The sequence below is a fragment of the Dasypus novemcinctus genome, chromosome 25, assembly GCF_030445035.2.
Source record: "Dasypus novemcinctus isolate mDasNov1 chromosome 25, mDasNov1.1.hap2, whole genome shotgun sequence".
NCBI lineage: Eukaryota > Metazoa > Chordata > Mammalia > Cingulata > Dasypodidae > Dasypus > Dasypus novemcinctus.
The window spans coordinates 28,332,984-28,360,874 of NC_080697.1; the positions used below are offsets into that span (position 1 = coordinate 28,332,984).

The 27,891-nt window shown below is 40.9% G+C and overlaps 1 long non-coding RNA gene across 2 annotated transcripts in view; it reads left to right on the forward strand.

Moving 5' to 3' along the window:
• Positions 1-27,891, forward strand: part of LOC139437611 (uncharacterized) — a 266,123-nt gene that overhangs the window by 131,429 nt on the left and 106,803 nt on the right. Inside the window, exons 2-3 of one of the 2 annotated variants that reach the window (XR_011647471.1) lie at positions 4,542-4,680; positions 6,090-13,844. This is a non-coding gene — a long non-coding RNA (uncharacterized lncRNA). Of the gene's footprint in view, positions 1-4,541; positions 4,681-6,089; positions 13,845-27,891 lie in introns of those variants that run through there. The other variant, XR_011647472.1, reaches the window with a different exon arrangement.

Sequence of the window (27,891 nt, forward strand, 5' to 3'; positions counted from 1 at the left end):
GCAGCCGCCCCTCCTCCCGGATGGCACCACCCGATGCCTTGTGGGGCGGCACCCTTCTTCTTCCTTCTCCCTGCGCAGGCGCAGGGCAGAAAATTCCAGTCTGCCCTTTTCCCCTCCCCCGACAGCAGCAACAGCCAGGCGTGGGCGGAGAAATCCAGTCTACCCTTTTCCCCTCCCCCGACAGCAGCAACAGCCAGGCGTGGGCGGAGAAATCCAGTCTACCCTTTTCCCCTCCCCCGACAGCAGCAACAGCCAGGTGTGGGTGGAAAAATCCAGTCTGCCCTTTTCCCTCCCCCCGACAGCAGCAACAGCCAGGCGTGGGCAGGAAACTCAAGTCTGCCCTCCACCCCAGCAACAGCAGCCACCAATCCCTAAACCCTGCCCCTTCCCCCAGCAACAGCGACAGCCAATCCCTAACCACCACCCCTCCCCCATCCAGTACCGCCCACTGACCTTTCACCGGCAACCAATCAGAACAGGGCGTGGCTTCGACCAATCAGCCTTCCCCAGCCCCTATAAAACTGTTGCCTCTCCCTCAATAAAGTGGACTTGCGTGTTTACCTTGTCTCCGCGGTAGTTCTTCTGCCGTGCGCCCTCCAGTCCTGAGAGCCCCCGACAAGGGCCTGGCCTCCCTTGTCCCCAGTTCGTCGCCTGCTTCTCTGGGCAACCCCTTCGTCGCCTGCTTCTTCGGGCGACCCCTTCGTCGCCGGCTTCGCTGGGCGACCCCGTCAGCTGAACCGCGCAACCCCTTGTGAGACCGATCCCTCGTCTGCTGCCGGACCGACCCCTCGTCCCAAGTGGGACCGACCCTTCGTCCCAAGCGGGACCGACCCCTTGTCCAGAGCTGGACCGACCCCTCGTCTGCAGCCAGACCCCACCTCTACCGACCGAGCAAACCGTCGCAAGTCTTGTCCTTAAAAATTGGATTTGGCAGTGTAAAGAGTAGTTTGTAACTTGAAAAAGAAAGCCTGGTGTTTGGCAAACCGTAAAAGCCTTCTTAATTTGGTTTATTTAAAGATTTTCCATTCTGACCTAGAGTAGATATTGAGACATTGCTTTCAAACTAATAATATGATTCCTGTTATTTTTTAAATATCTCAATGATATAGCAAGGGATAGATTTTCTTAGGGATCTGAGCCCAGGACAGGGTATTTTGGTTGGACAGAGTAGAGTTAGGCAAAGAGATGGCAGTCAGGAAAAGTGGCTCACTGATGAATCCGTATGGCTTTTCTTTTTCATTTTTAAAATTTCATTATAATTTTTTAAAGATACATAGGTCACATAAAATGTTACATTAAAAAATATGAGGCTCCCATTTACCCCACTCCCCACAACCTTCACTCCTCCCAAATTGACAACTTCTTTCATTACTGTGGTACATTCATTGCATTTGATGAGTACATTTTGGGGCATTGCTACACAGCATGGTCTATAGTTTATGTTGTACTTTACTCTCTCCCATTCCATTCAGTGGGTTATGGCAGGATATATGATGTCCTGCATCTGTCCCAGCAGTATCATTGAGGACAACTCCAAGTCCTGTAAACACCCCCTCTCACACCTCTTTTTCCCTCTCCCTGTCTTCAGCAACTGTCATGGCCACTGTCTCCACATCAATGATATAATTTCTTCCATTGCTAGAGTCACAATAATTCTATAGTAGAATACCAGTAAATCCACTATAATCCATATTTTATTCCTCCATCCTGAGGACCATGGGATGGCAATGTCTGCTCCACCTATAAATTGAGAGGGGGCTTAGATCCCACTTGGTTGATGGACGGAATTCTCCTGCTTGGAGCTGTAGACACTCTCTCAGTTCCCTTATGTGGTGGTTGACCATCCTCACCTCCCTATTAGTTGACCTGGGTAAGTCCAATGAATGGAGAATAGGTGTTGGGACTCTGCTGAGGCTCAGGGCCCAGCAAGCACATAGGCAGTCCAGAGATTCGAGTCTCCCAAGTATACAATAACCCTAGCACCAACTACAGGTTCAGTTAAGGTGACAAAAGAGACATGCATAGAGAGGTTTATATCTGAGTCCAACTCCATCACACTCAGGAACAAAAATTCCAGAGTAGAGCCCACTGACAAGACACTGAACTCCAGAACCATCTGCCATGACTGTAGGAGTCCTGGGTGTCTCTGTAGCCCTTAGGATTACTTCTACCTGGAGTTGTATCTACTTCAGCTGTCTGTCTCTGAGATCCTGCTGAGATGTGCATAAGCACAACCTCTCTGATGGTCTCCTGACTCATTTTGAAGTCTCTTAGCCATATAAACTCATTCTTTTTACCATTTCCTTTTAGTCAAGGACTTTTTCTCATTGCATCACCAGCTGGTGCTTGGTAGTAATTCCTTGGCACCAGAGAGGCTCATCCCCTGGAGTCACATCTCATGCTGCGAGGAAGGTAATGCATTTACATGCTGAGTTTGGCTTAGAGAGTGGCCACATTTGAGCAACATGGAGGTTCTCAGGAAGTAACTCTTAGGCATCCTGCAGCTCTAGGCCTAGTTGAAATTTCAAGCACACAGGTTCATAAGCATAGTCAACAGTATCAAGGGCCCATCCGGTACTATCCTTCTTCACTGGTCTTTGCCCTTGCACTTGATGGATTGTTGCTGCTCCACTGGGGAGTGCAACAGAATTCCCTGGAATGGGAACTCAGCTGTCCCTCAGTTGTGTGAAACTCTACCCACTATGTCAATACCCAATGAACATCTGAGCATATCTATGTGCCTTATATTCATGCCCTAGAGAACTCCCTCAACCCATGCATCCTCCATCAATGATACTCCACATCAGTGCTCCTCTCCTGCCATAGTTCAAACCCTCTGTGATCCAAAACTTCTTCAAAAATGAAGCCTAATATTGCCAAATTCAATTAATAGAAAAATGAAATAGTAATGATAGATTTGAGGCTCTTAGGGACTGAGTGCTCATCATGTCATAGTGTGTTACATCAGTGGGTAGAGATTCATAGAATGAGTGGGAAGGTGTTATGCCCCAATCCTGGGGAGGCCTGATGTTCTCAGAGGGGAGGGTATCTCTTGAGATCATTGGTGGCCCCCAACAGGGGAGGAAAGACTAGTGTGTCAAGCCCTCATGATTGTTGCAAGTATCTAAATCTTGTCCTTCAAGCAATGAATCTTGATTGTCACTGTGGTCCCTGAGGAATGGAGAAAGGAATAGAATATTTGGAAGAGGAGGTAAGTGGGGGGCAATGGAGATGTGTGTTCTGCATGATCCTGCAATGATGGATCCATGTTAAATATTAGTAAAAATCTATAAAGGTGTATAATCTAAAATGTAAACCATAATGTAACCATAAATTTATAAAAGTGTACAGTCTAAAATGTAAACCATAATGGAACCATGGTTAGTAGCTATGTTTCTGTACTCAGTCTGTTTTTGACACACTGAGTGCTCACAGAGGTGGCATGGTTTGAGGGTGTGTGTAAATTCTTGGTACCCTCCATTCTGTCTTCCCTTGACTTCCATTCCCTTTTTCCATCAACAGAAGCAGAATCTCTTAATCTCTAAATGTATCGCCTGTCCCCAATGTCCTTTCTCCTTCTACTCTGGCATTTCATTTGGTCAGAAATGCTGCTGATTTGATCCATTCTCTTATGTTTACTTGTGTCGTACTCAACATCCACATTTTCCAACTCCCACTTTTCTGACAGTTCCTTTATATGCATATTGGATCATGCCATTCTATGAATAAATTCCAAATTCCTTGGAGTGTCTCTCAAGACATTTCTGCCTCTCTACAAACTACTTTTTCCAGTCTTTCCCTGCCCTGTAGCCTAGTATGAGCCCTCTGCTTTAGGCAGCCTGCTGGGAAGGAAAGAGTTTCTGTGATGTACCATGGTCTGTGCTCAGCACCTTGCAAGCACTGTCATCAGATCCTCCGAATAACCCCATAAAGTGGCTTCTCTTCTTTTTACATTGGAAAAATCTGAAATTTGGAGGAAATACACAACTTTAACAATGTTACCTGGCTCATAAGTAGAGAGCTAGAATTTAAAACCTGTGCTCTGTCCTCTGCAACATGCTGCTTTTTACTCCTGGGATATTCTGAAACTTTATTCACTATATTGTCCCTATATTGAATAAATTCCTCCTTTTCACTTCCCTAAATCTTACCTGTCTTTTAAGTTGTAGGTCAAGTTTCCACCTTTTCAAGTAGAAACAACTGTGCAGTGCAAAGTTTATGAATTTTGAAGTTAGACAAAACCTGGCTCTGCCACTTATTAGTTGTGTGTCCTTGGACACATCAGTAATACTCTCTTAACCTCAGTTTCCTCATCTTTAAAATGGGAGTTATTACATCAATTTCATTGTTTTTTTTTAAGTCAAGGTCTTAGGACAGTCACAGTGCCTAGTGGCACATTACTAGCATTTGATAACTGTTAGATCTCATTCCTCTTCTCTTTGCTTAGAAATGCATTCAAGGCCACCAGCTAATTTCTGTTTGTTTTTACCCCACAGTAGTCACTATTGTCTCTTAATGTTTTCCTTTGTTTTCTTCTCTAGGTCTGGGAACCCCCCTGCTTCAGTTCTCATTCCTTACATATATGTTTTTAAGCACTCACTGAAGGAGAAAATGATGGAAATTGGGATAAGAAATGGCTGGAAATATGATAGCAGGAAAAAAAGTTTCCTAATCCAGGAGGTAAGGTCCTTATAAAATGAAGAAGGTAGCAAAGTTGAATAGTGGCTTCTCTCCAGTAGGTTTTGGGGGTTTTCTCTTTATTTTGCTGTCTATTTCCCAGAAGAATCTGTGTTCTGGAAGTACTTGTAAGAGGAGCCATAATGGGGTAGGGGAGAGGGACAGTCTGCTACAGAAGTACAGGAAAGCCAGGACAGGTTTTTTCCACTGGAAAGCAACTGACAGTAAATGCTAAGACTGGAATCCTCAAAGCATCCTTTGTTTTGAAAAAATTTGAATCAAGTTGTAACATTTTCATTAATGTCTCCATCATTTTTGCCAGGGATGTGAAGTAACATCCAATGTAGGGAAGCTGAAAGAAGTTAAAGTACCATGTTTTAGTTTTGAGTCCCTAAAATTCTTGTCTGTGGCTTACTTTCTTCCACGTCCAGTCCAACTTACATGGCAGCACTAGAGAAATAGCTTGTGTACCCCCTCCAAAAGGGCCTATTCCAGGACCATCCCATTCAAGGTTGCCCTGCACATGCATGAGTTCAACTCAGCAAATATTTACTGAGTGCTTTGTTGGTACCAGTTACACTTTTGATTATAAGAGGCTTATTACAAAATTCTGGGCTGTGAAAAGCTTGTAGCCCAGTAGTGGAGACAGCCTGGAGACAACCAACCATGATAAGAGGCAGGGGATTTCCTGCCACACAGGGGAACACCCACCTGCTGCTGTTGAAGGAATTGCAGCAAACAGCCTTTTTAGACCTGGCTTCTCTAGTAAGCACCATCCAGGGAGGCCTGGAGGTGAACATTTAGTTTCTCAGCACCACTGTTCAGAAGGACTGAAGTCCTGCTGTGAAGGTGCAGCCCCAAGTGAGCAGTATCACTGCTTCCTCTGGGGCCTATCTGTCTACCCTGTTGGCATCCTTTATTGCTGCTCCCTCATCAAAGTTTTTGTCCTCTTGTGTCAAAATAATCACAAGGGCCTAGGGAAAGACTGATACCTTGCTTTTCCTCTCCATGATGGATCTCAGTTAATTAGACTCCAAAATCTGTCATCTAGTTTTCATTCTTATTTTAGTTAATTATATGTAAATTCACTTTCCAGAGACATTTTCTTTCTGTTTACCCATTGTGGTAGAGGGAGGAGGGGCTCAATTTTGGAAACTTGCTTAATTCACTCAGATATTCTGGATATTAGTAACTGTCTCAATATTGAGAGTTTTATTTGCTTGTGTCTTTGTATTATTAAACTATTTTCCCCACTGTGGAAATGGTGTTCTCTCCTTTTTCATGTATATATATATAAACACACACATATGTATATTTGTATGTGTATGTGTACACTCATATTTTTTCCCTGATGCTAAAGATATCTAAGTAATTCCTTGCTGTAGAGTGATTGTGGTTATCATTTTTGGCAGGTACAGTTCAGATCACTGGCAAAAAAGCCTGTGAGATACTGAAAGATGCCATCAGAAGAGGGGTGGTCCAGCCAGTGGCTGAAGGCATGTTTAAAAGGGCTCAAGAGAGGATGCAGCTCCAATTTCAGCTCCTGAAGGTACTCTGCATCGAAAACCAGGGAGTGCACTGTGAGCTGGAGGAAACAGGGTGAGAAAGTGGAAGAAATAGTAGTTACATGGGTCCAAATAGAGTGAGATGACTTTTATAATGTGGGCCCTACATGTCCAGGATACAGGGAGGAGGCCTGCCAGTGCTTGGCATTCTTGCTTCACTGCACTGCATGCTGGAGTTGGGCCCTATTCTGGGGCTGTGAATTCAGAAATGCAGTCTCTTTGTGTCTCCTGTGCCCTTTCTCTCTAATAAGTCATCCATGTAACAGTCCTGGTGACACCTCAAGTCTAGGACTTGAGCTCTCTTCATCAACAGGATTATCTCAGCCCCCAGCAGCTCTGAGGTAGATGATATTACTGTTCTCTTTTAATGGATGAGAAAACTAAGGTATGGAGAGGTAGGTCCTGCAGCTAATGACTAAGTTAGATTTGGGACCAGGTAACCTGGCTTCAGGGTCCTAAGAAGCATAATCTCAATAATGACTTTTTTAAAAGAGAGAAACCCTTATGTACCTAAAAATTTAGTCATTAAATAAATGCCAATAAACTACTGTAGGTCGATCAGTTATAGTGCGTAGGTTTAGGATTGATTTTGCCTGTCTCAAGAGACAGCTCTCAACCACTTCCTTTGAACTAAATACTTCTGTCAGGTATGTTTGGACCATCTTGCCTCAGCTCAGGATCTTGGGGCTTGCCCTCCCATTCCCCAAGTGATACAAATAGAAATTCTTTGTTAGAGTCAAAGCTACTGTTGGCCTTCTCCTTGACCACATGAATCTCCAAATTTGTCTGCTCAGTCCAGGTTAAGGTGATCCTCTCTCCCAACCACCTAAGGAGTCTGATTTGCTGCTATTTTAGAATACCCATGAAGCAATCTTCCAGTAACATCCCAAACCTGCTTCTGCCCAATCCCCTCCCCTACTGCCAGCACTGCAGCCTTGGGAAATACTTTTTTCCTTAATACAAGTATGCAGTTTCTCTTGAAGGAGACCATGGGCTATCTCATTTACAGTAGCAGTTTAGGTTCAGTCACTTAACATATTACTACAGTCTACAAGTATATGCAGAAAATAAGCTGAGCTCAACAACAGTCAAACCTATTGTGGATCATAGAAATTGGACCTTTAGGAACCCACAAAAACAGTTCCTTCAAAAAAAATTACTCTTTTGACCATGTGCAATCTATCTTAAACCACAGAGATAGGAAGTTAAAACTCGGTGAGACCATAGAGAATTCTTAGTCCCATTCCCTGACCTTATGGACAAGGAAACTGATGCCCAGAGGGGTTAAGTTACTAGCTCAAGGCTCACAGCTAGAGCTGAGACTAGGGATTTGGGCATAAGATTTGAAATCAGGAGATCTAGATTTAATACTCCTGCCAGGCTAGGTGTTAGGTGTTTTTCAAAGAGAAGCAAGAAATGGTCAGAAGAGGGAAAGTAGATTTAGTTGAAAAAAGGACTAAGATGAACAAGAAAATATTTCTCAAGAAATTGGAAAGATTATTCCAATGTGTCAAGTATGGTGTATTGTACAAAGAAAGGGCTCAATTAACATTTAACCAAGACTAAATGGGTTAATGGCTAGCTCTTTACCTATTTTTCCCTCTCTGCTGTTCCTCTTCTCTCCTTCATGTCTCAGTGCATCCTTTTTAGCTCCTAAATAGAATCCTGAGATAGAATCCTCCATAAATAAATGGGCAGGAGATGCTGAGGCAGGCTGGACTCCTCAAAATGGTACCCTGGTAACTCCTGGGCTATTTGGGGGCTCACTGGTGGAGTAGATTTGAGAGTTAGTAATCCCCACTCAGTATCTTCTCCTGCTGGGGGTTTGGGTTGGGTCCCTTTTGTAGGAATCACTTTCCCTTTAGCCCTGCTGTTCTAACAGAATTAATATCCTTTGTCATGTAGAATGGAGTCATTGGGAAGGTCAAGGCAGTATCTCCACCATGCTGACCCTTGCTTCCTCCCAGCTGTATTGTATCTACAAGAACAAGGTATGGGGTGGACTGGCCCAGTGGTTAGGGTATCCATCTACCACAACGGAGGTCCGTAGTTCAAACCTTGGGCCTCCTTGACCCATGTGGAGCTGGCCCATGTGCAGTGCTGATGCATGCAAGGAATGCCATGCCAAACAGGGGTGTCCCCCACATAGGGGAGCTGCACATGCAAGGGGTGTGCCCTGTAAGGAGAGCCCCCAGTGCAAAAAAAAAGTGCAGCCTGCCCAGGAATGGTGCCGCGCACACAGAGAGCTGACACAGCAGTGATGCAACAACAACAAAAGAAACACAGATTCCCATGCCGCTGACAACAGAAATGGACAAAGAAGATGCAGCAAATAGACACAGATAACAGACAACCGGGGTGGGGGGGAAGGGGAGAGAAATAAATACTGAATTTTTTTTAAAAAGTTAGATTTGGAAGAATTTCAGGTAGTAAATGGACATCATGGTGACCACACAAGTGCACTATTTCCTGAGCACTGACTGAGACTAATCATTATACCCAGGGCTATCTCATTGAATTCCCACATTCAGTGTGGGATCCTCACATTCAGTTCTCACATTCAGTACCTCACAGAGATTGGTGCTATTGTACAGTTTTGCAGATGCAGACATAGGCTCAGAGAGGATGATATGCCCAAGGTCCCATAGCTAGGAAGTGGCAGATTCAAATCTATTCTCTTTCCAAGATGCTGCACTGCTATCTTCTTAAAGACTTTCCTTTAAGTTGACACTTTCTCAGGAAAGGCCTAATCTTTCTGGTGGTGGTTTCTAGAGGAAAGTTTTCCCTTGATCCTTCAGGAGCCTGGGACTGGAACACCAGCTCTGTGTGGGCCAGTGCACACAACCACCTTTCTGTCATGCCCTGCCCTCATTTACATGCCCATGAAAATCTCTGTTGGATACACAAGAAACTAGAAACTGTTGTCTCTGAGGAGGGGATCTGGAGACAAGAAGGAGCAGGAGACTTTGTATTCTGTGTATTTTTGTGCCTTTTTAAAATTCTGAATCACGTGCCCTGGTATCTGCTAAGAAAAAAATAGGTGTGATGGCAGTTCTGAGTGTCTCCTGCCAAGTGAGCTGGGAAAGGGATGCCTTAGGAACCTGTGTGCCTAGTTACCAGGTTTCCAAGTTCTGTTGGGATTTGTCACCAAGAAAGTGAATTCACCTCCTTAGGTCCCCTTACCTGGACCCTTTCTGCAGTAAGAACTCCACAAAAGTCTCTCTGCCCAGCTATCTGTCTGTCCTCCTGACCTCGATCATCTGAACAAGTTCTGCCCACACATCCCTGCCCAGAGCTTCCTGCCCAGCAGGGTTCAGACCTGGCTCCCCCCTCTTTTCAGTTTTGTGACACCAGAGTAGTTTCTGAGGCCTCCTCAGTCAGGCCTCACTGACATAGTGCAAGAAAAAGGCCTAAAGCAATCTTATCAAGTAATCTAATCAAAGTACCCTCAATTGAATTTAATGCAATCCAACGGTATCACAACCACAGGAAGAGATTAGTTTAAAAATACAATCTTTCTCTTTTTGGGATTCATAAAATAATTTCAAACTGCCATACCTTGGATAATATTGGACTATCATGTGAGGGGAAGAAGGCCTTGACTATTAAGATTGGACCTGAAGATTAAGATGCAGTGGCCTGAGAGGGTGGGGCAAGGTGGCATTTGAGTGAGTGCACCTCATAATCTCTCCTTCAAAAAGCAGCTAAGTAGGGTTGGAGTCCTACTGGACTGGACTGTTTCAGGTGTTTGCAGGGCAGGAGGTGCCTGGACATTGATTTGGTGGGACAGTGACAGAGGAGATTCTTGCAGGAGGTAGAATTTTGGGTCTCTTGCACAGAGGTCAGAGGTTGTGGGTAGGACCCTTCCCTCTGGGGCTGGTGGTCTGGCAGGGGAAATCACTGAGATCTTTGTTGTGCTGGGGTGTTTCCAAACCCTGAGCAGGCTGTTTCGGGAGCTTGCAGGGCAGGAAGTGTCTGGATGTCAGTTTGGTGAGACAGTGGCAGAAGAGATTCTTGCAAGAGGTGGAATTTTGAGTTTCTGACATGGAGTTCAGAAGCTGTGGGTGGGACCCCTCCCCCTCAGGCTGGTGGCCTGGCCATGGCAATCTCTGAAGTCTTTGTTGTGCTTTGGTGTTCCCAGGTCCCCTGTTAACTGGATTTGTGGTTCCCAGGTCTGTGTCCCCTAAACCCTGGTGGCCCATGCTCCAGAGACTCACACACCTTGAGTCTGCAATATCTCAGACTTCCCATCCCTGAAACCACCATGCCCTGAGGTCCATCTGAGGTCCTTGATTACTCTAGCACTCTGCGTTTGGTGGTGTTGTTGTTTTTCTCTCTCTTTGAGCTTGGAGAAGTGTACCAGGTAACTAGGGGACAGCCCAAGAAGAAAGGAGAGGTGAATCTTCTGAGAAAGCCCAATTTACCTAAACATCCTGGGATAGGAAACTTGGTCTGGGAGAAGATGGAGTCAGAAAATCAATTAGACCTCCCCTAGCACACCTAAGGGGAAGGGACTGTTAGAGGTGCTATCCAAGCAACCAATAGCATATTTGGGGTTTCTGGTGAGGTGTAGGTGCTCTCATTCTGGAAATAAAGAGTCATAGTCTTCTGTGTTGAGTTGGTTCAACAAGGACCTACTTGAATCTCCTACTGGACCTCTCAGGCAGCTTTCCTGCTGCCCTGGGAGAGAGAGAAGGTAGGAAGGGAGAAAGGGGGAAGGTCAGATCCCTAAGTGTATTATCTAACTGCAAAGAGGATTCCTAGCTTGAAACGTTGGTGGTTTTGTTTGTTTGTTTTCATCATGGTTGCTAATAGTACATTGTCTCCTGGTCTTTTCTCCCATTTTATCCCCCAAGGTTCTTCTTCATTTATTTAGTTTTTTTTTCTGACTTTTTCTTTTTCTTGCTTGTTTTCCCCCTTTTCTTTGACCCCATTTTCTCTTCTTTTTTTTCTTTTCTCTCTTTTTCCTCATTTTAATTTTATTTTCCTTATATAATAGGTGCTGCAGGGAGCACTTCACATTTGCTGTGTTTCCTCATCCTTCATTTCCTCTTTTCTGTGTGTATTGATTTTGGCCACCTACACTATCCCCTTTCCCCTACATCTCTATCCTCCATCATCTACTATTTCTCTTACATTCCACCTCCCTTTCTTTGGCCCCCAAATTGTCTGACTTTTTATTTCTAATAATTTTGTTCTGTTTTCTGTCTTTTACCTACTCTTGATATTATTGTCTTCTTTTCTCTTTCCCTCTCTCATGAAAACACTGGTGTTTTAATTCATACTACAATGCTCCCCATATTCAGTTGACTGTCTCATTACAGGTACTCTACTTACTGCTATAACTCTACACAACTTACATGAGTCTAATATCCATTCTCCTAGATCTTACATTGTTGTTCTGTTAACATTTATTACCAATACTACTTTATAAATTTTCTTTTCTTACTCATTTTGCTCTCCCTGGCCCTAATATTCTCCTTCAAAGTGAACTTAACCAGCAAAAAGAAAATAGAGTAAGAAGAACAAAGTGACAAAGAGAAGACATATCACGCATGAATAACAACTGATTAACCCCCAAGACTAGACAAAGAAGATAAAGAACTGATTAAACCTGTCAAGATAAAATGATGACCAGATATCAAAAAAAAACTACAAAGCAAACAAATAACCAGGAAAACATGGCTGAATCCAGTGAACAAACTAAAAACCAGGAAGAGGAACAGAACACCCGACAAGTAATTAAAGATCTCAAAACATATATTAGAGACCAACTTAATGAAGTAAAGGAAGAGAGTAACAATATAAAGAAAACACTTGGAGAGGAAATTGCACACTATGCAAAAAGATAACAGATATGATGATGATGAATACCAGAGTTCAAGAAATCAAAAATACACTCTAAGCAAATAGCAGCAGATTAGAAGAGGCAGAGGAGAGAATTAGCGACATGGAAGACAGTACATCTGAAATCAAACAGATAGTAGAACTGATAGATAAAAAGATAGAAAAAGTCCAGCTGGGACTTGCGGACCTGAATGACAATACAAAATGCACAAACATACGTATTATAGGCATCCCAGAAGGAGAAGAGAAGGGAAAGGGGGCAGAAGGTTTGTCAGAGGAAATAATGGCTGAAAAGTTCCCAAATCTACTGAAAGAGATGGATGTACATGTCCAGGAAGCACAATGCATCCCAAACACCATAAATCCCAATGGGCCTACCTCAAGACTTATACTTGTGAAATTACCCAATGCTCAAGACAAAGAGAAAATTCTAAAAGCAGCAAGAGAAAAGAAAACCATCACATACAAGGGAAGCTCCATAAGATTAAGTGCTTATTTCTCATCTGAAACCATGGAGGCAAGAAAGCAGTGAAATGATATAGTCAAGGTACTAAAAGAAAAACATTTCCAACCAAGAATACTCTATCCAGCTAAACTATCATTCAAAAATGATGGACAGTTCAAAATATTCACAGGTAAACAGAAACTGAAAGAGTATGCCAACAAGAAACCTCCCCTTCAAGAAATTCTAAACGGAGTTCTGCAGGAAGACAGGACAAAACAGGAGAGGCAGAGTTGGAGGAGAGTGTAAGAGCAACAAAAATGACAAGAAGAGAAGGGAAAAAAAAAACAAAGAAAATATGGCAAACACAAGTCCAATCAAAATATGGCTAACATAAATAATTCCTTGAAAGTAATAACACTGAATGTCAATGGATTAAACTCACCTGTCAAAAGACTCAGACTGGAAGATTGGATAAGGAAATATGACCCATCTATATGCTGTCTACAAGAAACACATCTTAGACACAGGGATTCAAGGCCGTTGAAAGTGAATGGCTGGAAAACAATCTCACAAGCAAACAATAACCAAAATAAGGCAGGAGTAGCTAAATTAATATCAGACAATATAGATTTTAAATATAAAACAATTTTGAGAGACAAAGATGAATACTACCTATTAGGGAAAGTGATACTCTTTCAAGAAGAACAAACAATCATAAATATTTATGCTCCTAACAAGGGTGCCTCCAATTATATGAGGCAAAACCAGAAAAACTAAGTGAAAGAATAGATGTCTCCACAATTATAGTGGGAGAATTTAATACACCACTATCAACTTTGGAAAGAACATCTCAAAAGAGAATCAATAAAGAAACAAAAACTTTGAATGGTATGTGAGAGGAGTTGGACCTAATAGACATATACAGATCATTACACCTGAATATAGCAGGACATACATTTTTCTCAAGTACACATGGATCATTCTCCAAGATATACCATATGCTAGGCCACCAAGAAAGGCTCAATGATATCAGAAAGATTGAGATAATACAAAATAATATCTCTGACCACAGTGGAGTGAAGCTGGAAATCTGCAAGGACCAGAGGCCCAGATTTCACAACAAGATATGGAAATTAAACAGCACACTCTTAGAAAAATAGTGGGTCAAGGAGGAAGTCTTAAAAGAAATTAATAACTACCTTGAAACTAATGAAAATGATAATGATACATACCAAAATTTATGGGATGCAGCAAAGCAGTAATGAGACGGAAATTTATAGCCATAAATATATACATCCAAAAAGAAGAAAGAGCAAAAATTGAAGAACTAACTGCACATTTGGAGGAATTAGTAAAAAACAACAAAGTAACCCCACAGGAAGAAGAAAGAAAGAAAGAACAAAGATAAGAGCAGAACTAAATGAAAGAGAAAATAAAAAAGGACTTGAAAATATAAACAAACCAAGAGCTGGTTCTTTGAGAAGATCAATAATATTGACAAATCCTTAGCTAGACTAACAAAGACAAAAAGGGAGAAGATGCAAATACACAAAATAAGAAATGAGAAAGGCAATATCATCACTGACCCCACAGAAGTATAGACTACCATAAGATACTTTGAAAAACTATATTACAACAAAAATGATAATTCAGAGGAAATGGACAAATTCCTGGAATCACATAAACAGCAAATATTGATGTAAGAAAAAATTGATGATATCAACAAACCAATCACAAGTAAAGAGATAGAATTAGTCACTAAAAACCTCCCAACTAAGAATAGCCCAGGGCCTGACAGCTTCACAGGTGAATTCTACAAAACATTCCGGAAAGAACTGACACCAATCCTGCTGAAATTCTTCCAAAACTTTGAAACAGAAGGAACATTACCTAACTCATTCTATGATGCCAACATTACCCTAGTACCAAAGACAAAGACACCACAAGAAAGGAAAATTACAGACCAATTTCTCTAATGAACATATACACAAAAATCCTCAACAAAATACTTGCTAACCATATTCAACAACACATTAAATGAATTACACACCATGACCAGGTGGGATTCAATTCGGGTATGCAAGGATGGTTCAACATAAAATATCAATGTAATACACCATATAAACAGATTGAAGGAAAAAAATCACATGATTATATCTATAGATGCAGAAAAAGCATTTGACAAAATACAGCACCCTTTCTTGATAAAAACACTCCAAAAGATTGGAATACAAGGAAATTTTCTGAACATGATAAAGAGTATATATGAAAAACCCACAGCCAACATCGTTTACAATGGTGAAATCCTAAAATCTTTCCCTGTAAGATCAGTAACAAGACAAGGATGCCCACTATCACCTCTTCTATTTAACATTGTCTTCGAATTACTTGCTTGAGCAATGAGGCAAGAACCAGATATAAAAGGCATTCAGATTGGAAAGGAAGAAGTCAAAATTTCATCTTTTGCAGAAGACATGATCCTATACATAGAAAACCCTGAGAGGTCAACAACAAAGCTTCTAGAGCTCATAAATGAGTTTAGTAAAGTGACGGGTTATAAGATCAATGCGCAAAATCAGTAGCATTTCTATACACCAATAATGAGCAAGCTGAGGAGGAAATCAACAAACAAACACCATTTACAATAGCAAATAAAAAATCAAATACCTAGAAATACATTTAACTAAAGATGTAAAAAACTTAGAGAAATACACAACACTGTTCAGGGAAATCAAAGAAGACCTAAATAAATGGATGTATATTCCCTGTTCATGGATAGGAAGACTGAATATTACTAAGATGTCTATCCTACCAAAACTGATCTACACATTCAATGCAATCCCAATAAAAATCAATGCAGCATTCTTTAATGAACCAGAAAAACTAGGTATGAAATTTATTTGGAAAGGAAAGAGGCCCCGAATAGCCAAAGACATTGAAAAAGAAAAACGAAATTGGAGGAATCTCATTACATGAATTGAAAACATCCTACAAAGCTACAGAAGTGAAAACAGCATGATATTGACAAAAGGAGAGACACACAGACCAATGGAACCAAATTGAGAGTTCTGATATAGATCCTCATATATATAGTCATATGATATTTGATAAAGCCACCAAACCCTCAACTGGGAGAGAATGGCCTATTCAACAAATGGTGCCTTGAGAACTGTATATCCATATGTAAAATAATGAAAGAGTATTACCAACTCACACCTTATACAAAAATCAACTCAAGATGGATCAAGACCTAAATATAAGAGCCAAGACCATAAAGACTTTGGAAAGCCGTGTAGGGAAACATCTACAGGACCTTGTAATAGGAAACGGCTTCATGAACTTCACACCAAAAGCACGAGCAGCAAAAGAACAAATAGATAAATGGGACTTCCTCAAAATTAAAGCCTTCTGCACCTCAAAGGAGTTTGTCAAGAAAGTGAAAAAAGAGCCTACACAATGGGAGAAAATATTTCGTAACCATATATGTGATAGGAGCCGTATAACCTGCACATACAAAGAAATCTTATATCTCAAAAAAAAAGATACACAACCCATCTAAAAAATGGGAAAAAGATTTAAACAGACACTTCTCCAAAGAAGAAATACAAATGGCTAAAAAGCACATGAGAAAATTCTCCAGGGGGGCGGGGCATGATGGTGGCTGAGTGAACACACCTGAGATCCTATCCTGCAAAGAAGCAGCTGGGCAGCATTGGAAATTCTTCAGGACCAGGCTGTTTCATGATTTTGCAGGGCAGGAGGTGTCTGGACATTGATTTGGTGGGAAGGTAACAGAGAAAATTCATGTATAATGTATATTGAGACTCTATTACATGGAGGTGGGAGCTGCTCGCAGGACGCTCCCTCCTGGCATGGGTGGAGCCGCGGCACCGGTGCTGCGGCGGTGATTTCTGGAGGCTCTGTGGTACTGGGGAATTCATAAGCCCTGAGCTGGCTATTGGGGGGTTAACAGGACAGGAGGCCTTCACAGACTGATTTGGGGAGACAAACGGGAGTTATATTGCGAAGCGGGGAATTTTTGATTGTGGACACAAAGAATAGCACTTCTGCCTAGAGTCCCACCCCCCCAAGGCCGGCTGCCGATCTGAAACAGCCTTAAATTTTTCACAATAAAGAAACATCACCAGGAGACTGTTTCAGGGACTGCCAGGGTTGGAGACGTCTGGAAGCTGATTAGGGGAATATTTTGTGAAGCGTGGGAATTTCGGTTTTGGACTCTGTTATTGGAGTTTCTGACTGGAGCCCCACCCCCGGGCCTGGCTACTGATCTGCGTCATTAAATTGGCTGCAGTGTAGAGGCGCCCCCAGGTGGCCGTTCCAGGAGCTTACAGGGTGGGAGGTGTCCTCAGGTAGAACTGGTGATACAGCCACAGAATAGACCCAGTGAGTGAGTGAATTGAGGGGTTCAGACACATAGGTTAGAGTTTGCAGATGTGACCTCTCCCATAGAGCTGGCACCCAGCTGCAGGGATCCCTGAAGGCTGTGTTTCACAGTAGTGCTCCCAGGCTCCCTGTTAACCAGATTTGAGGTTGCCAGGTCTGAGTCCCTAAACCCTGGTGGCCCACACTCCAGAGACTCACACCTCTTGAGTCTTCAATATCTCAGACTTTCCATCCCTGAGTCCATCACGCCCTGAGGTTCATCTGAGGTCCTTGAATGTTCCATCCCTCAACGTTTGCATTTTTACTTTTTTGTTTTGTTTTGTTTTTATTTTTTTATTTTTATTTTTTAATGTCCTGTTACTAACACTGAATTATCTCCTAGTCTTTGCTCCCAGCGTATCCCCCAAAGTCTTTTTTTTCTTTCAGTTATTTAGGGGTTTTTTGTTGTTGTTGCTGTTGTGGTTGTTCTATATCTTTTTTTTCTTTTCCCGCCTTGTTTCCCTCCCTTTACCCAAACCCTTTTTCTTTCTTCCTTTCTTCTCTTTTTTTTTTCTCTCTCTTGTCCCTCATTTTCTTCTTATTTTATTTTATTTTAATTATACAACAGGTGCTGCAGGGAACACCTCACATTTGCTGGGTTTCCTCATCCTTTGTTGCCTCATTTCTGTGTGAATTGATTTTGGCTACCTACACTATCCCCTTTCCCCTACATCTTGATATCCTCCATCATCTACTGTCTCTCCTATATTCCACCTCCCTTTCTTTGATCCCCAAAGTGTCTAACACTTAATTTCTAATACCTTTTTTTTGTTTTCTGTCTTTTATCTACTCTTGAAACTATTGCCTTTCTTTTCTCTTTCCCTCTCTCACGAAAACACTACCTTTTTAATTCATACCATATTCCTCCCATATTCAGTCAACTACCTCATTATAGGAACTCTACCTACTGCTATGACTCTACACAACCTACATGAATCTAATATCCATCCTCCCAGATCTCATATTGTTGTTCTGTTAACATTTATCACCAATACTACTTCACACTTTTTCCTTGCTAACATAATTGCCTTTCCCTGGCCCTAATACTTTCCTTTAAAGTGAACTCAACCAGCAATAAGAAATTAGAATAAGAAGAACAAAGTGACAAAGAGAAGATATAACACTTACACAAAGACAACAGCTAATTAATCCTCAAGACTAGACAAAGAAGCTAAGGAACTGATTAAACCCATCAAGATAAAATGATGACCAGACAGCATCAAAAATCTACAAACCAAACCAGTAATCAGGAAAACATGGGTGAATCCAATCAACAAACTAAAAACCAGGAAGAGGAGCAGAACTTCGCAGAAGTAATTAAAGATCTCAGAACATTTATCATTGACAAATTTAATGAAGTAAAGGAAGAGGTTAACAACATGAAAACAACACGTGGAGGGAAATTGCAGACATACACAAAAAGATAACAGATGTGATGGGAATGAACACGACAGTTTAAGAAATCAAAAATACACTTGCAGCAAATATCAGCAGACTAGAAGAGGCAGAGCAGAGAATTAGTGATGTGGAAGACAGTACATGGAAAATCAAACACATAGTAGAATTGGTCGATAAAAAGATAGAAAAAATCCAGCTAGGATTTAGGGACCTGAATGACAATGCAAAATGCTCAAACATACATATTATAGGCAATCCAGAAGGAAAAGAGAAGGGAAAGGGGTCAGAAGGAGTGTTGCAGGAAATAATGGCTGAAAACTTCCCAAATCTACTGAAAGAGACAGATGTACATATCCAAGAAGCACAGCACACCCCAATCGTCATAAACCCCAACAGGCCTACCCCAAGACATATACTTGTCAAATTATCCAACACCCAAGACAAAGAGAAAATTCTAAAAGCAGCAAGAGAAAAGAAAACCATCACATACAAGTGAAGCTCCATAAGATTAAGTTCTAATTTCTCATCTGAAACCATGGAGGCAAGAAAGCAGTGAAATGATATAGTCAAGGTACTAAAAGAAAAACATTTCCAACCAAGAATACTCTATCCAGCTAAACTAGCATTCAAAAATGATGGACAGCTCAAAATATTCACATATAAACAGAAACTGAAAGAGTATGCCAACAAGAGACCTCACCTTCAAGAAATTCTAAACGGAGCTCTGCAGGAAGACAGGAAAAAAACAGGAGAGGCAGAGTTGGAGGAGAGTGTAAGAGCAACAGAAATGACAAAAAGAGAAGGGAAAAAAAACAAACAAAGAAAATATGACAAACACAAGTCCAATCAAAATATGGCTAACATAAATAATTCCTTGAAAGTAATAACACTGAATGTCAATGGATTAAACTCACCTATCAAAAGATTCAGCCTGGGACATTGGATAAGGAAATATGACCTATCTATATGCTGTCTACAAGAGACACATCTTAGACCCAGAGACTCATGGAGGCTGGAAGTGAATGGTTGGAAAACAATCTTACAAGCAAACAATAACCAAAAAAGGCAGGAGTAGCTACATTAATATCAGACAAAATAGATTTTAAATGCAAAATAATCGTGAGAGACAAAGAAGGATACTACATATTAGTGAAAGGGACCATGTGTTTAGAAGATCAAACACTCATAAATATTTATGGGTGTAACAAGGGCACCTCTAAATACATGAGGCAAATGCTGGAAAAACTAAGTGAAAGAATAGATACATCTACAATTATAGTGGGGGATTTTAGTACACCACTATCAACTCTGGACAGAACATCTCAAAAGAGAATCACTAAAGAAACAAAATATTCAAACAGTATATTAGAGGAGCTGGATCTAATAGACATATACAGATCATTACACCCAAATACAGCAGTATATACATTTTTCTCAAGTGCACATGAATCATTCTCCAAGATAGACCATATGCTAGGCCACAAAGAAAGTCTTAATGAATTCAGAAAGATCAAAATCATACAAAATAATATCTCTGACCACAGTGGAGTGAAGCTGGAAATTTGCAAAGACCAGAGGCCCAGATTTCACACCACGATTTGGAAATTAAACAGCACACTCTTAGAAAAACAGTGGGTCAAAGAGGAAATCTCAAAAGAAATCAACGACTACCTTGAAACAAATGATTATGATAACACAACATACCAAAATTTATGGGATGCAGCAAAAGCAGTACTGAGAGGGAAATTTATACCCATAAATTCATATATCAAAAAAGAGGAAAGAGCAAAAATTGAAGAACTAACTGCATATTTGGAGAAATTAGAAAAAAAAAAACAACAAAGTAATCCAAGAGGAAGAAGAAGGAAGGAAATAACAAAGATAAGAGCAGAAGGAAATGAAATAGAAAATAAGGAAGCACTTGAAATGACAAACAAGAACAAGAGCTGGTTTTTTGAGAATATCAATAAAATTGACAAACCTTTAGCAAGAATAACAAAGAAAAAAAGAGAGAAGATGCAAATACACAAAATAAGAAATGAGAAAGGAGATATCACCACTGACCCCACAGATATAAAGCTATCATAAGAGGATACTTTGAAAAACTATATTCCAACAAACATGACAATTCAGAGGAAATAGACAAATTCCTGAAATCACATAAACAGCCAATATTGACAAAAGAAGAAAGTGATGATCTCAACAAACCAATCACAAGTAAAGAGATAGTATCAGTCATTAAAAACCTCCCAACTAAGAAGAGCCCAGGGCCAGACGGCTGCACAGGTGAATTCTACAGAACATTCTGGAAAGAAATAACTCCAATCCTGCTGAAACTCTTCCAAAAAATTGAAACAGAAGGAACATTGCCTAACTCCTTCTATGATGCCAACATTACCCAAGTAACAAAGCCAAACAAAGACACCACAAGAAAGGAAAATTACAGACCAATTTCTCTAATGAACCTAGATGCAAAAATACTTAACAAAATACTTGCTAATCGTATCCAACAATACATAAACTAATTATACACCATGACGAAGTGGGATTCATTCCAGGTATGCAAGGATCTTTCAACATAAGAAAATCAATCAATGTAATACACCATAGAAACAGATTGAAGGAAAAAAATCACATGATTATATCTATACATGCAGAAAAAGCATTTGACATAATACAGCACACTTTGTTGATAAAAACACTCCAAAAGATCGAAATACAAGGAAATTTTTTGAACATGATAAAGAGTATATATGAAAAACCTACAGCCAACATTGTTTACAATGGAGAAATCCTAAAATCCTTCCCTCTAAGGTCAGGAACAAGACAAGGATGCCCACTGTTTCCCCTTCTATTTAACATTGTCTTAGAAGTACTTGCTTGAGCAATGAGGCAAGAACCAGATATAAAAGCCACTCAAATTGGAAAGGAAGAAGTCAAAATTTCATTATTTGCAGATGACGTGATCCTATACATAGAAAACCCTGAGAGGTCTACAACAAAGCTTCTAGAACTCATAAATGAGTTTAGTAAAGTCGCAAGTTATAAGATCAATGCGCAAGAATCAGTAGCATTTCTTTACACCAATAATGAGCAAGATCAGGAGGAAATCAAGAAACAAATACCATTCACAATAGTAAATTAAAAAATCAAGTATTTAGGAATAAATTTAACTAAAGACATAAAAAGCTTATACACTGAGCACTATACAAGACTGTTCAAGGAAATCAAAGAAGACCTAAATAAATGGAAGAATATTCCCTGTTCATGGATAGGAAGACTAAATATTATTAAGATGTCTATCCTACCAAAACTGATCTACACATTCAATGCAATCCCAATAAAAATCAACACAGTCTTCTTTAAGGAACTAGAAAAACTATGAAATTTATTTTGAAAAGAAAGAGGCCCCGAATAGCCAAAGACATATTGAAAAAGAAAAACAAAATTGGAGGAATCACACTACTAGACTTCAAAACATACTACAAAGCTACAGTAGTGAAAACAGCATGGTATTGGCATAAGGAGAGACACACAGACCAATGGAATCAAATTGTAATAAGAAATGGCCTCATGAACATCACACCAAAAGCATGAGCAGCAAAAGAACAAATAGATAAATGGGACTTCCTCAAAATTAAAGCCTTCTGCACCTCAAAGGAGTTTGTCAAGAAAGTGAAAAAGGAACCTACACAATGGGAGAAAATATTTGGCAACCATATATGTGATAAAAGACTTATAACTTGCATATATAAAGAACTCCTATATCTTGAAAATAAAAAGATAAATAACCCATTAGAAAATGGGAAAAAGATTTAAACATACACTTCTCCAAAGAAGAAATACAAATGGCTAAAAAGCACATGAAAAAAATGCTCCAACTCTCTAGCTATCAGGAAAATGCAAATCAAAACTACAATGAGATACCATCTTAGTCCCATAAGATTGGCAGCTATGAAAAAAACAAATGCTGGAGAGGATTTGAAAAAAACAAAAGAATACAAATGCTGGAGAGGATTTGAAGAAATGGGAACACTCATGCACTGCTGGTGGGAATGCAGAAGGATCCATCCATTCTGGAGGACAGTATGGCGGTTTCTCCGAAAACTAACCACAGATTTGCCATATGACCCAGCAATACCACTGCTGGGTATATACCCATCAGAACTGAAAACAAGGACACAAACCGATATATGCACACCAATGATCATAGCAGCATTGTTCACTATCGCCAAAAGTTGGAATCAACCCAAATGCCAGTCAACAGATGAGTGGATCAATAAAATGTTGTATATACATACAATGGAATACTACTCGGCTTTAAGAACAAATACACTACAAACACACGTGATAACATGGATGAATCTCGAGAACCTTATGTTGAGTGAAGCAACGAGGCACTGAAGGACAAATACTACATGACCCCAATGATATGAAATAAGCAAGCTGCCTCAAGAGATAGAGACTGGAAGATAGGTTTACAGGAAATCGCGGGGTGGAGGAAGGATGTGAGCTGACGTCTGCATGGGTGGAATCTATGATGCGCTGGCGGTAAGTATGAGCACAAAGAAGAGGTAAAATGGGGGCAAGGGGTTGCCTTTGGTGGGGCTTTGCAGGTTTGAGGGGGGCTGGGGATGGGTGGATGGGTAACATTGCCCAAAAAATTGGGGGGAGGAAGGGGCAACATACAAACATAGGAGAGTGTCAGGTGTTGGTTGAGAGCAAAATGCTGAGAAAACCGTATCAAAATATAATTAGGAGGGTTACCTGTTTAGGATGCTCGGAGGGGATGGTCTGACATGGGACAGACTCCTGGGGAGTGTCCGAGTGCTCATTTTGCCAGGGTGGGTTGTATCATTGGGTAGAGACCCAAGTAGTGAGAGAGGGGGTTGACCCACATCCTAGGGAGGACTAATGCCATCAAATAGAGGGAACTATATCTCTCGAGAGAAAGGGTGGCTTCCAGCGCATTACGGCAGTTGAGCAAGTCAGGCCCTCAACACTGTTGCAAGTATCTCTGGACGTGGCTCCTTGGGAAATGGAGATTGGCTGTTGCTGTGGGCCCCAAGCGGAGGGGAAAATGGATGTTGAATGGATGGAACCAAGGTAAATGTGGGGGCAAGAGAGCAGTTTTGCAAAAGTACACAAGGATGGATATAAAACATGTAATATTACACCAAAAACATATAGGGGATGACAGACTAATAATGTAAGCCATAATGTAAAACATAGGATAACTAAAAAATTTAGAAAACTGTATAGCCTAAAGTATGGACCACAATGTAAACACAGATGTCACCTTGTTTGAAAGCTATTGTCTTGGAGTCTGTGCATCAGTTTTAGTAAATATGATACGAATAAGTTAAAAGATTATCGCTGTGGAAGAGAAAAGGTTTTATGGTGGATGTGTGGGAGTACTGTATATTGTATATATGAATTACTGTGATCTAGGGCTCTTGTGAAGAGAAGCTCAATAATTAGGAAAAAAGAAAAGAAAAAGATAGGATGTAGAATTTTTCCAAATCAATACATATTCTATATATCTAACCTTTAAACTCATCGCTATATTCCATTTTACTAGTAAGGGAACCTGACATTATATTGGGCTTCAGTTTTCAGGAAGTTTTTGATCACAGAGTGGTTCAACAATAGCAGCGGAGGAATACTGGTATGGGATGTTATTGATAGGCGATATATGGTTGACAGGGAGTTATACAGGGCATGTGTCCAGGGTGCATGGAAATGTTTGGATATACTCATAGTGGAAACAATTAAAAACAACAGCTGGGGGAGTACTGGGTTACTGGCTGGGGGGGGCCCTGTCATGGTCCCTAGGGGAGCAGCGGCAGTCCCCCAGGTGCAATGGTAAGGACCAGGAAGGAATGAGGGCCCAACAGTGAGCCCCTGATACTAATGACTATGCTTGTGAGCCCTATACACCTGAAATAAGAACAAGGCCTAGAGCAGCACTGTGCGTAAGAGTTCCCTCCTGACAGCCTCCGTGTTACTCAAATGTGGCCAGTCTCGAGCCAAACTCAGCATGTAAATGCAAAGCCTTCCCCCCAGCATGGGACAGGACACCCAGGGATGAGCCTCCCTGGCACCGAGGGATCACTACCAAGTACCGGCTGATGACATAACTAGAAAATGACCTTAAATTAAAGGTTCAACGTGGACCAGCAGAATATCCCTGTCTACATATAATAACAGGAATTAAAAATGCTGTTTGACCTAAAGTAAGGGGGAAATGGAAAAGACAAATGAGTTCATATGGCTATGAGTTTCTAAAAAAGGAGTCTGGAGGTTGTCAGAAGGATTGCCCTTATGCACACCTGAGCAGAGTCTCAGAGACATATAAAGTGGATACAACCCCAGATATTGGTCCTTTTGAGGGCTGGGGAGACCCACGGGTTCTATGGTCATGGCACATGGGGTTCACTGCCATGCCAGTTGACCCTTCTTTGGAGCTGGTGTTTCTGCGTGATGGAGCTGGACTCAGATGAGATCTCTTTTCACAAGACTTTCATGCTACTTTACTGGAATTGTAGTTGGTGCTGGGGCTTAAGATATATCTAGAGGATTTGAATCTCTGGACTGACAATATGGTAGCCAGGCCATGAGCCTCAACAGACATCAGCTCCTACACTCTGATTTATTGGACTTACTCCACTCAGCTAACATGGAGTTGAAGAATGTCAACCACCACACCATGGAGCTTAGAGTGCCTACAACTGAAAGCAGGAGGATTGCATCCAATATCCATGTGGAATCTAAACCCCCTCTTGACATAGATGTGGAATGGACACAACCAAGCCAAGGTCCACAGGAAGGAGGAATACAGTAAGGATCAGAGTGGACTTAATGATATTCTATTCATGAACTATTCTGGTTAATAATCGAGAAAATGTGGCATTGATGTGGAAAAAGTGGCCATGGTGGCTGCTGGATGTGAGGAATGGGAGGAAGAGAAAAGATGTGGAGGCATTCTCAGGACTTGGACTTGTCCTCGGTGGTGCCCCTGGGACAATTGCCGGATGTTGTATGTCCTCCCATGGCCCACTGGATGGAACATGGGAAAGTGTGGGCTATGGTGTGGAACACGGGACATGGGGTGCAGCGATGCCCAGAGAGGTACTCACCAGACGCAATGGATGTGACATGATGTTGGGGGAGAGTATTACTGTGGGGGAAGTGGTGGTTTGGGGGTGGTGGACCTCATATTTTTTTAATGTGATATCTTTTAAAAGAAATGAATGAATTGAGTAGAATTTGGGGGAAAAAAAGCTCCAAATCTCTAGCTATCAGGGAAATGCAAATCAAAACTACAATGAGATACCATCTTACTCCCGTAAGATTGGCAGGTATGAAAAAAAATAGAAAACTACAAATGCTGGAGAGGATGTAGAGGAATGGGAACACTCATTCATTGCTGGTGGGAATGCAGAAGGTTCCAGCCATTCTGGAGGACAGTTTGGTGGTTTCTCAAAAAACTAGCTATAGATTTGCCATATGACCCAGCAATTCCACTGCTGGGTATATACCCAATAGAACTGAAAACAAGGGCACAAACATATATGCACACCTATGTTCATAGAAGCATTGTTCACTATTGCCAAAAGTTGGAAGCAAGCCAAATGACTATCAACAGATGAATGGATAAATAAAATGTGGTATATACATACAATGGAATACTATTCAGCTTTAAGAACAATACATGGCAAACACACATGATAACATGGATAAATCTTGAGAACCTTTTGTTGAGCAAAGCAAGCCAGGCATTGAAGGACAAATACTGCATGACCTCTCTGTTATGAAATAAGTAAACCAAGCTGCCTCAGAGAGCTAGAGACTGGGCGATAGGCTTAAAGGAAATTGGGGGATAGAGCAAGAATGTAAGCTGACACCTACATGGGTGAAATTTATGATAAGCTGGAGATAAGTATTTGTACAGGAAGGGATAAAATGGGGGCATAGGGTTACCTTTGGGTGGGGCTTTGTGGGCTTGAGGGGTCTAGGGATGGAAGGATGGGTAATATTGCCCAGGAAATTGGGGTGAGGGTGGGGCAACATATGATCATAGGAGATTGTCAGGTATTTGGTTGAGAGTATAATGCTGAGAAAACCTTTTCAAAAATATAATAAGGAAGGTTACCAGTTTAAGATGCTTTAAGGGGATAATCTGATGCAGGACAGGCTCCTAGGGAGTGTGTGAGTGTTCATCTTGCCATAGTGGGTTATATCATTGGATAGAGACCCATATAATGAGAGTGAAGGTATACCTACATCCTCAGGAGGACTGATGTTCTCAAATAGAGGGAATTGTATCTCTCAAGAGAAATGTTGGCTCCCAATGCATTAGGGCAGTTGAGCATGTCAAGCCCTCAGCACTGTTGCAAGTATCTCTGAACATGGCCCTTCAAGCAATGAAGATTGATTCTCACTGTGGGCGCTAAGGGGAGGGGGAGAGAGGTATTGAATAGATGGAATCAATGTAACTGTGTGGACAATAGAAGTGTTCCACAAGAGTGCACAAGGATGGATATGACATGTTAAATTACACCAAAAATATATAGGGGCTGAAAGGCTAAAATGTAAACTATAATGTAAAACGTAAGATAACTAAAAATTTAGAAAATTGTATAATCTAAAATATAAACCACATTGTAAACCAAAATGTTACCTTGTTTGAAAGCTATTGTCTCAATATCTGTACATCAGTTTCAGTAAATACAGTATAAATATGTAAAAAGATTATTGATGTGGAAGGCAAAAGGATTTTACATTGAATATGTAGGAGTACTGTATATTGTACATATGAATTACTGTGATCTAAAACTTTTGTGTAGATAAGCTCAATAATTAGAAAAAAAAAGAAAAAGAAAGGATGTAGACACTGAGGAAAAGACGGAAGAAATTGCCTTGCCAATTTGCATACAGGGCAACACTTATTGCAGTGATGGAAGGCAAAACATTAAAAACAAGCTTTTGCATTTTTAAATTTTTTGATACCTCAATTTATTTTTACCTTAACTTTTCTAAATTAATATGTATTCTATATCTAACCTTTAAACTCATCACTGTATTCCATTTTACTATTAATGGAACCTGGCAATATTAGGCTTCATTTGTGAAGAAGCTTTGGATCACAGAGAGGTTTAACAACAGTAGGGGAGAAATACTGGTGTGGGATGTTATTGACAGGGGACACATGGCAGGGAGTTCTCCAGGGCATATATCCAGGGTACATAAAAATGTTTGGATATTTTCATAGTGGTTACAATTGGAAACAACAACTGAGTTCCTAGCCAGGGGAGCTCTATCACTGTCCCTAAAGGAACAGTAACAATTCCCCAAGCGCAATGGCAAAGACCAAAAAAGAGGGAAGGTCCAATAAGGAACCCTTGGTACTAATAACTATGCTTGTGAGTCTGTGCACCTGAAATAAGAACACAGCCTAGAGCTGCAGGGTGCCTAAGAGTTACCTCCTGAGAGCCTCCATGTTGCTCAAATGTG